Raw genomic sequence first — 11,142 nt, 5'->3', positions numbered from 1 at the left:
GTAATGGTTTACTTATTTGCATAAGAACAATTGGTGTAGCGATAATAAACGTACGGTGAGAACAATGTGTCACATGACCATGAGTGGTATAACCAGGCGAAGTGGAATGAACAATAACGGCCAAGTCGTGCGCGTGTGCACAGTAACACTTACCAAACCTTCGCTGTATTCAAATTTCACCGGTGTCTCGATGAGTGGTCCAAGGGTTCTCTCCAGGTGTGGAGCATCTTTGAAATCCTGAACCGGCCAGGAACCATTGAAAATCATAATCTTTGGACTACGAACCTTTACGAAAAAAATATCAAAGATTTTTTTCTGTAGATTATGTAATAAAGTTCGCTTCAAATATTAATCTTTCGTCATCGAAAAGCGTCATGATGCTTTTTTACGAACGTGCGCTATTGAAAGGTATTATGCATATTTAGAGCGTAGGCAAAAACTATAACTTTGCTCTAACCTTCATCATGATGTGTCCATCGTCCAAAATGCTGAATTCGGGTTTGGCTTGGATCTTCAGGCCAGAGTAAAAACTGCTCGTGCGTGGGGCACCAGTGAGCACATAACCTTCATACTCATAACGGTACTTATTGCCAACCCGGTACACCAGATCTGGGACACAGGAAAAGTTGAAAACACACTGTGACATTTGATTTTCTGACTGCGGCTTTTTAGTGAGCGACTCCCGAGTGATTTGTGTGATAACTGCACCATTCACCGATTTAAGATAGCATGCACCTCAAAAGTAAAAGACCTGAACTTTTCCTGAAACTTTAATGAGGAAACTTTAACCATAATCTTTCAAAATCGTGAACAAAAATTAGGGATTACCATGCACAGTGTGGTACCAGATAAACAAATTACCCAATATTTTAAGATAAATTCAATTCAAAATGGCCGTCATCTCTGTGTTAACTCTATATGAATAAGTTAAAAAAAATAAGAAAATTTCAATTTTACCTTGTCCAAGAGCTTCAAAATGAACCCACACAAGTGGTAGATCAGAAAAGCTTTTGAAAAGTTTGAAATTCTGTCTCTGAGGAGCATTCTACCCGCCCAAACGCATCCTATATTGTAAGCTGTATTTTTTGCTCAAAATGAACAAAAATATCCTGTCTGATGAATTACCAAGAGAGTTCAAGGGTAGTTTGTCCTTTCTGCTCAGTCTGTGTGATTCAAGGCGTTTCTCGGGCAACATTTTGAAGTCTTGCCAGAAAAGTAATTTAGTACATTGTCTCTACTGATGAAGATGCATTCCCTGCTCCAGCCCAAACAACGTATTACAATTATCATAAATCAACCACTTTTCAACAGTGTGATTTCTTTGGTTTCAATCGTTCAGCCACGTTTGTCTGAAAATAAAACTGATTTACAATAAGACTTTGCTGGGTCATTTGATAAATACCTTTGCCATTGATCTGCGTTAAATTTCATCAAAATGACAATAAGTGAAGTAAGTGTTGAAACAATTCGCACTTTAAACCTCGCGAACAAACAAGAAATTCGACGGTTTTGGAGTGCGCCCGATTCACAACTCCTTTTAAATCTTCGGTATCATCTCAATATAAAACCATCGCAGGTTTCAATTTCATGTAAAATACAGGCTATGTACTTATAAAAACTATTTTTGCTCTTAAACATGCGCAGTCGTCTTCATAAACCCAATATGGAAACCAAAGTGTTTCAGCAGCATCACTGATAAACGTGGCTCAACGAAAAAGTTTTCTTTCTCTCCTTGAATTACTATATAGTACTTACATGGTCCGGAAAAAGCGCAATCTATCGATGACAACACCAACGTACAGGATAGAGGCGAAGAAAGACAACGGGGAAAGTCCAGTTATTTAAGAGGATTGTTATGAGGAATTGTTGATGTTAGTAACAAATATACTTTAATGAAGCAGAGAAACGTCCTAAATTGGTGGACGATGCAAAACATTAAAATGTAAATATTCAACTACTGGCAACTATCATCCATGCATATCATATCAAGTACTGTAACAATCCACAACGAACGCTGATGGTTAATCGTATACCGCACATTTCAACAGAAGTCTAAACATTGTACCAGGTGTATATACCTTCGTATTTGCGACTTAAAAACCAAAATGTTCTCGTTGATGTAATTACCGTGAGATAAACTATGCTACGGCGCGGACAGCACATCTTTTGTGAAGAAAAACGCAAAACCGACACCCGAAATAGAAACTTTCCACATCAAAGTCAGCAGACAAGGGACGTATTCAATCAATCAATAACACAGGGATCATACTCACACGTAATCGCCAAGAAGGAGAGGAACAGGAGAGTCCTTATGATAGGAGACATTTATGTACAGTTTGCCAAAAACTTTATCAGCATGCGACGACGAATTGGGCCATTTATAGGATTTTGGTGAACAATAATGTGTCAAGGGTCACCATGTTTTATCTTTGACCAACCAGTTCTGAGCAAACGCAATGAGTAAGATCAATCTTACTTATACAGTCCACGTCGGATATATAGCCACCACTTCTTGGTAGTTAAGGAAAACTATATTCATGACTTCGTTTTGCTATATTTAACCTGAAAAAATAAATGCCTCAGCAAATTATTATCAGTGCATATCTCTTTGAAATCTACCCGTGAATCTTTGTTGACCCGAGTATGAAAAATGACTTGTTATTAAAATGTGTAAAATTATACTAAGACTTTCCTCACCACCAAAGATGCGTATTGTGTAACTCAAACTAGCATTCAATATATGTCTAATCGTTGTACATTGGTTTGCTCACCAGAGCCGTGCATTTTAATTGCTCTCAGCTATTCCAGGGGGTTGTAGAACATGAGTTTGCGAAAGGAATGTCACAGACAAGATGTACAATTTCTAGTTAAGTGCGATCAGGTCGTATGTCCTTTACTCCACGTCTGTCATTTGAATCTCAACAAATCTATAAAAACTTTGGTTTTGCGGCTTGGTAGACATGCAAAACGTTGCAATGATTTACAACTTGAGCACGCAAAAATGGGAACTGATAACTCAAATTGAGATAACTTTCAAGGACACGCTAAAGCCGTTCAAATGGTTTTACTAGATTTATGCTAGTATCCTGTGTTGGGATAATGTTCCCTTGATTGAGAACAACATTTACGTTCGGAGAAGATGTTGATAGCAATGCCATCAGCATCGAACTAAATTACACCGTGGATCGCGTACACCTTTGAAGGTCTGGCACACGTTTCTCTGTGTAATCCAGACCATCTTTTTTTGTTTGTCTGCACATGAATGCTTGATTACCTTTCAAATTCAGATCCATTCACAGGGAGGCAAAATGACTTCTTCCGACTTTCAATCCCCGCACTTGCACCTTAATGTATACAATACTATAAAAAGAACATAAGGATACGAAATGCGCTTGGTATAATCTCTGTATATTACCCTTCAAAGACATACGTTGACACTAGTTCTTGACGAGTCAAGATGAAAATGGGATTTGTGGAATGAGTCGATAGGAGGGAATCCGTATTATGATAGAGGGAATAAATGTGGTGGCAGACGTTAGAGAAATATTTAGTAGTATTAACAAGAGAGAGTTTGCGATGAGAGAGACCAGTCAGCTCATTGTGATTTACTATGATTGTCTAATAAAGCTGAAAACTTTAAAATTCGACGTCAGGCACAATGATTTGCAATGTGTAAAGTCGGTCACATCAGCAACCTTTCTATATCACCCGATAATCTGTGACTCAAATCAGTAGAACAGCTGTCAACTAAATTGCACATTGTTAGTAAAGTATGCACTGTGGATGACATAAATGTTGTAATATATGGGTGAGTTAATCAAGTGACCTTCCAATGGTCCATTTTTACAACTGTTTGCTATGGAACAACACACCGCTGCTCTACCAAAAACCGTATCCGAACAGTATTCTATATGTGTTTACATGTTTAGTGTGAACAGTTTAAGATATTCGTCGGAACTTTATGTGAAAGAATACCTAGAATTTTCAAATCGGATAACATTCATATCTCCTCCTGTCTTATTTTATGCTATTGTATCGCTTTCTGGCTTTGGAATCTCTGTTTGTTGATACTTCATTTTGCTGTGTAATTTCTACCCCTTTGCGAGCCAATCGCACGTTGAGTACACTTGGACTTTGTTCGAAAGAGACAAAGCTCATGTTATCAACAGATAAGGTACCTACCTGACCTTATCACCTTCAGAACAAGTACGACTCAGTAATCAAGTTTATACCTAGTTTAAGGTTACAAATAGGGCTGGACAACTTGTTCTGCTTTCATAAGGTGCAGTTTGGGACAAAAGAAATCTTATCTATTACAAATTCGCCTAAAACTGGTGTTTGCAATTTATCGTCACGCTAAGGCCCCAATATTGCTGTTTGAAGCTTTAATCTTCTTCCCAATTTTCTTCCGCCACATTTAGTCGATCTAGAACACAAAAGCTGATCAACATAAACTTCTAAAAATTGCAGGGCTTTTAGGGTCAATGAGTATACATTTAAATTTCGATTTCACATAACCTGACAGCCATATTGGATTTTATGAAAATCTTCAAATGACTTTTCCTCGAACACTGCAGAGCAAATACTTTCCATCTCCGAAAATCTTCTGATTCAGAACTAGTGGACATGAGGCTCAACTTTATTAATATGAATAATGTTTGCAAAAGTCATTTGGATTGGTTTAGCGTTTTGCTGGACATATTAGTACCTGTATAAAAACTCTAATTACTTCGAAATTATGTTCAATAGTCTTCTACTCCAGAACAAAGGGACCATTTTAGCTCGAATTTAGCCTGTTACCTCTTAAATGTGATCACACGGAATTTTGTGAAAGGCAACACAGACGTCAAGATCACATCTGGGAATTGACCACAATCTGCAAGATAGAAGTCCAGTTGGCGCTAAAGCTAAACCCATTAGAGAAAACAGCTGTAGTTTTTCATGTGATGCCTCTTTATAAAGTAACTAGTGCAATGTCAGTATTCAGGTCCGAGTGCCATAGATGATTCGTGTGTAATTTTTCACGATTCTCACTTTTATTTCGCAGTTTTTGCTTGCAAACATTAAACTTGTTTCCAACTAGATTTGCGTGTAGCGTCAACTAACTTGTTTCCTGTTGACTCTTTTGACAGCAAACGTCTAGATAAGCTGGTGTTATCAGTTACAAAAGAGTTCTTGTGTTGACTTTTATTAGACCCCCTGACAATGGAAACTGATAGGTACGGGCAGCTTAAAGCCATTGCTCGCGATCCCTGGGATCGCCTTTGTTCTAGTCTGTAAGAGGATTATGGAGGTGTGATAGCCTTTTGTTTTCCATTGAAATTGTAATCTGGTGGGTAAATTTTCTGATGAGACAATCTGGTGCCAACGCATGCCTTTAAATGACGTTCAGGTCAATCGTTTGGTTATATTTTGATTTACGACAACAGTATCTTGGTCCTATTCTCAAGCTGTCCAGGATAACTCAAATGAAGAAAAACTTCACTACCTTTTTACTGGGCCTGTAAGATAACTTGCAAGGTTCGTTGAAAATGCGTTTTATAAGCAAAGGGACATTTCATCTTTACCTTTGAATTAAGGTACCTGTAATCGCACTACATGGTTAATTAATTGTATCTCACTCTTCCTATATCTGTACAAAGACATTGGTGACTTACAGTGGTTTGCGTTGAACCATTGAAAATACTGGAACAAGACATACTGTCTAAATCGAGAAGTTTCAACTACTGCCAGGCGTAATTATCATCTATGCAGGGCAAATCCAAAACCCAGGCCTATAGTTGAGCCTTGCCTAGCCTAGCAGAACCATCTAGGTTAGCGATCAAAAAGTCTGTACTAGATGTACGGATGTAATTTTTCTTTCGTAGTACGCCGTCATAGGGCAATTTAGAAGTCTACAATTTAAGCTTAAACAATATCGTGGCACGTGAACTGAGCAACACGTCCGAATACAAGCATATAATTGTAAAACAGGTTATTACTGATATTTTGAAAAGCAACAAAATATTACTGAAATGAAAATACAATTTATTGGTGATGCCGTTTTATTTCACACCATGTTAAACACTTCCGTATAGCACATAATGAACAATGACATTTCTACACGCATTAAATATTGATTCCTACGTGATCAGTGTCCGCTATGGTTTCGAGACCACCATATCGAATGGTATTACACGAAAACACTCCGTTCCTCCTTGGATTGACAAAATGTATTGAGATCGCTGCCTTCTGGGTTGTAAACACGTGCGTGTTCCGGAAATAGTGCCAACAGGAACATTAGATAGAAAGTGTGCGAACACGGAGAACTGAGCAGTAGACATTTACAACGTCCGATGGAGGCGCTATTTCTCGGCGACGCAGACATAAAGCAGTGTGAATGCTTAGTTCGAGCGACGTGAAAATGAAAACACAACGATGGCTGATAATGTCGATAGTCATAATGTTGCAGACTTTTCTGATATAAAGGTTATTGATACACACTGTAGCTCGCAACAGAACAGTGATGGCCATGGTAATGATGAACAGAAAAGTATAGTTTGTGATAACGAAACTGACATTGTTCAACGTGAACCGTCTTCTTTCTGATTTTGTTCCTGATTCTCAAGACATTGCAGACAAGACCAATGCATCGATGGACATGGATATGTCTGCAAGTGATTCTAAGAGCATTTCATTCTCACTGCTTTCTTCTTAACACATAGCAAGCCAGTCAATAAAAAACAGTTTGGAAGATTCATCGCAAAGAGAAACTAATGACAATGAATCTGTGCTGTCGGACATTTCAGATTCTTCGTTTTGCCATGATGTATCGACTCAATCGATTGCAGATGTCTTGGAAAATACAAAGCATTCAAAGAAATTTATTCAGGATTGTTTTGACTTTTATCCAATTTTGAAAGAGCTTGCGAAAATGTTGCTGGGATATCGCTCTTCACAGCCTGTGAACAGTGCAACGAGAGCTCGCATCTACAAACTGGCTCGAAAAATCAAAAACTATGTCAGAACTACCGGTAGGTCAACTGCTACTGAGTATTCACTTTAATTAACTTTCGTAATGTGGAAGCTTCTTCTCACAATTCTATCTATGGGCATGGCTCTGTGTAACGCCTTTCAAGTTTTCGATTTTCTCAAGCATACCAACCCGGCTTCCTGTTACCTTTTCACAAGAAACTCACAACATACCCAGTGATGAAAAAGTATGGCCTTTAATTAGGAGAGGACGTTGTATTTTGTCGCATGGTTCAACAAACAGTGCAGGTGTTGCTATGTTGTTTTCGCCCTCCTCTACAATTGATATCATTTGTACATCAGAACCAATTCCTGGACATTTACTGCACACGCTAGCAAAGGTTAATGGCAGCCTAGTCAACATTATTAATGTGTATGGACATACAACTTTCATTGATCGGTTATCATAGCATGTTTTACCAAGCTGAATGATCTGCTATCAAGTTTAGATATTGACAGTGTAGTTATACTTGGTGGAGACTTTAATTGTACTCTGAATGAAGAATTGAACTGAATCAATTGTAAGGAATCTGACATGTGTGCAGTTCGCTATTTTAATAATTTAATTCACAAGTACAGGCTTGTTGACAGTTGGCGTCACTATCATGGGGACAGTCGTAATTACACCTGGTACAAAAATGATAAAAAGGCTCGTCTTGACAGGATTTACATCAACAAGAAGATGAAGTCACCCATCAAGGGTGCTTCAATTCATCATTCTGCGTTCATGTTTTCTTATTATTCAATGGTACAGTTAAGAGTAACTCAGAAAGAAGTCAAACATCGCAACCTATATGGTGTCTCAATACAAGCATTTTAAGGCACGAAATGTATAAAGAAATATTATGCATTTTTGGTTAGACTGGAGACAGCGACAGAATCAATATTGTGATTTGCTGACATGGTGGGAGATTGGAAAAGGGAAAATCAAACTTTTAACTCAGCAGTATTGTGCTTCGAACCAGTTCAACCTGAAATGGGATAAATAACGATTAGAAAAGGATATTCAAGAACTTGAGAAAAGTTGACATGAAGATGAAAGTCTCTTTGATGAATAGCAACAAAAGAAAAGTTCCCTAGCTCAATTGGTAGACCTGGAAAGCAGAGGTGCAGCTGTACGATCTCGTCACCAATTACTTACCCACAGTGATGTTTAGAACAGTTTCTTCTTTTCCCTTGAACGACAGAGGAGAAGGTCAAAGCCCATTATTCCTATGAAACGTGCTGACGGCTCAATAACGGAAAATCCTGATGAAATTCGTGATATTTTTTACAATTCCTACAAGGATCTTTATTCTGCTGAAAATTTTGACGTTGATGCCTAATCTGCAATTCTCGACAATTTGGTGTAATTAAATGAGAAAGATAGTGATTATCTTGATGGTAAAAGTAAAATTACTCGTAATGAAATGTCCTTTTCTGTTAAACAACTTTCAACTGACCGTACTCCAGGGATGGATGGTTTGCCTAATGATTTTTACAAAACATTCTGGCCTGTTATTGGTTAAGACCTTCATAAAGTGTTCATTGAGTGTTTCTGTAATGACCAGCTTCCTGTTTCTTGTTGGAGACAACACTTTAGTCAAGAACTGGAGACCCATTAGCTTGTTATGTAGTGATTATAAAATTGTCACGAAAGCTCTCTCAAATTGTTTACGCAATGTTCTTTCCAAAATAATTCATGTTGATCAGACCTGCTCTAGTCCAAAGCGCCACATATTTGATAACGTGCATTTATTAAAGGACAGTATTTTCTTTGCCAATGACACGAAATCACCTTTGGGTATCGTTGCTCAAGACCAGGAAAAGGCTTTTGACCGTGTCAGTCATGATTACTGTTTTAAAGCTCTGAGCTCTTTTGGTTTCGGCCCCCGTTTTATTAATTACACTAAAGCACTCTGTACAGATATCCAGTCAGTGTTAAAAATAAGTAGTTCCATTACTGCTCCAATTTCCATTATTCGTGGGATTCGTCAAGGTTACTCACTTTCTCTGGTCAACTTTATGTGATTGCCCTAGAACCACTTTTAGATAAAATTAGGAATAACATTAACATAAGGGGATTGATAATACCAGAAGTTCCTAGTTCTAATACCTGCCTTTCTGCGTATGCCGATGATGTTGAAGTTTTCATTACCAGAAATGAAGATTTGGTAACTTAAAGTCCACTCTTGAGTTATATGAAAATGCGTCTAATGCAAAAGTTAACCTTAAGAAATATGAAGGTCTCTGGTCTGGTTGTTGGCGAAATCGTATTGACATGCCGTTAAATATCAAATGGAACTCAACAGGGTTAAAACTGCTGGGTGTGTATGTTGGTAATTCAAATAATTATTGTCAGAAAAATTGGTCTGAATCAGTGAACATCACCGAAAACAAGGTGAAGTATTGGTCGTCATTTGCTCCTGGCATGTCTTACAGACGTCTTGCTTTGGTTATTAATCACCTGTTAGCATCAAAATTTCTTCATAGATTGCCTTGTACAACTCCCGATGATCAAACAATTTCTTACCTTCAAACCCTTTTTCTGATATTTTTCTAGCAAGGACGTCGTTGGATTCCTTCGGAAACACTGTACTTACCTCTCATTCAAGGTGGCCAAGGCCTTATTCATCTTAAAGCTCGTTGTATTTCTTTACGTCTTAGTTATATTCAAAAGTATTTGTATCAGGATGTTCATCATCAGTCGTATTATTTCACAGATTTGTATTTTAGAAGAGTTGGTGGTCTCAATTATGACAAACAGTTACTTCTCACGACTGGCATTGATTTTTGTGATGCTGTTATTCCTGCATCGTTGGAATTCTGTGGAGAAAATTCTTAAAGGAATCCCACTGAGTGTTCCTGACATTCTAAAAGAGCCTCTTTTTCAAAATCCACTCATTATGCATCCCATTTATAAGTCTCCTTTTACTGTACCAGCCTTTGTCAATGTTAAAGTTACAACTATAGGTGATCTTTTCAATACTGTGGGAAGTCGTCGGTTAACTTCTTCAGATTTGTGTGATAGAGTTGCAATTCATACACAGTGTAGTATTTCTTTTTCTTTACAATATATTTGCAAGGCTATTCCTTTTCGTTTAAAATCCGACATTGAAAATCATTTTTGAAACAAGAATCCAAACAATGCGCCCGATACTGTGTATTCTTTTCAGCTGCAACAGAGCACATTAAAATTTTGTGTAAAATAGAGAAAGGTGCAATTTACAAGTTCTTGATAATGGTTCATCATCATGTATATTTACCAGACAGACTATCTGGAGGGACATTTTGAGCATTCCTCATTCCATCAAACCAAACTTTCCTTCATGTTATTGTGATCCTATCATAAAGAAAGAAGGGGATTTACAGTGGCGCATTATACACGGAGCCTATCAAACTAGTTCTTTTCTGTTCCGTGCAGGTTTTCGTTCAGATGCCAACTGTTCTCTCTGCGATTCACCATACATAATTTCCTTGAGTGTCCAAACATTCAACCGCTTCTAGATGTTATTTCCACCATAACGACTCGTTTAGTTTTACCTGGGCAAACTATAAACATTGCACGGTCTTTCATTAATCCTCCTGTTACAAACTCTGTATTTATTCATAGACGTGCAATGTCTCTGATTGTTTACATTTCTACAGTGACTAAGTTGTCTATTCATTTAGCAAGAGGAAATGTGTTTAGGTACCAAGGTTGTGTTGATCCTTTGGACATTTTTAAAACCAAGATTTTCTGCAGATTGAGACTTGAATTTGAGTATCATCGTATACATGAAAATTTACATTCTTTTAATATTATTTTGGCTTTTGATGATATTCTTTGTGACACTCATGATGGTCAACTCAATTTTCACATTTAAAAAACTTCCCTGTTTTTGTCTATCGGTAGGTTTTGTCACCTTTTTGAATTATTAAGTGATGGGTTTAAGATATGTCTTTCTTGTTGATATTTAATTTTATCATTTATGACGTTTTCTGTACAATGCCGCCCGTCACTTTGAATTGATTTCCTTTTATTTGTATCTTATATTTCCTTTGGTTCCTGGCAATGTAAAAATTTCATTTTACAGTTTTAGTATGTAGGGACCTGTGTGAAATAAAGATAGATGAAAAACTATTACTACTACTACTACTACCACCACTACT

Source organism: Ptychodera flava, chromosome 8 (assembly GCF_041260155.1).
Source record: "Ptychodera flava strain L36383 chromosome 8, AS_Pfla_20210202, whole genome shotgun sequence".
NCBI classification, from domain to species: domain Eukaryota; kingdom Metazoa; phylum Hemichordata; class Enteropneusta; family Ptychoderidae; genus Ptychodera; species Ptychodera flava.
This window is presented reverse-complemented; position numbering follows the sequence as displayed.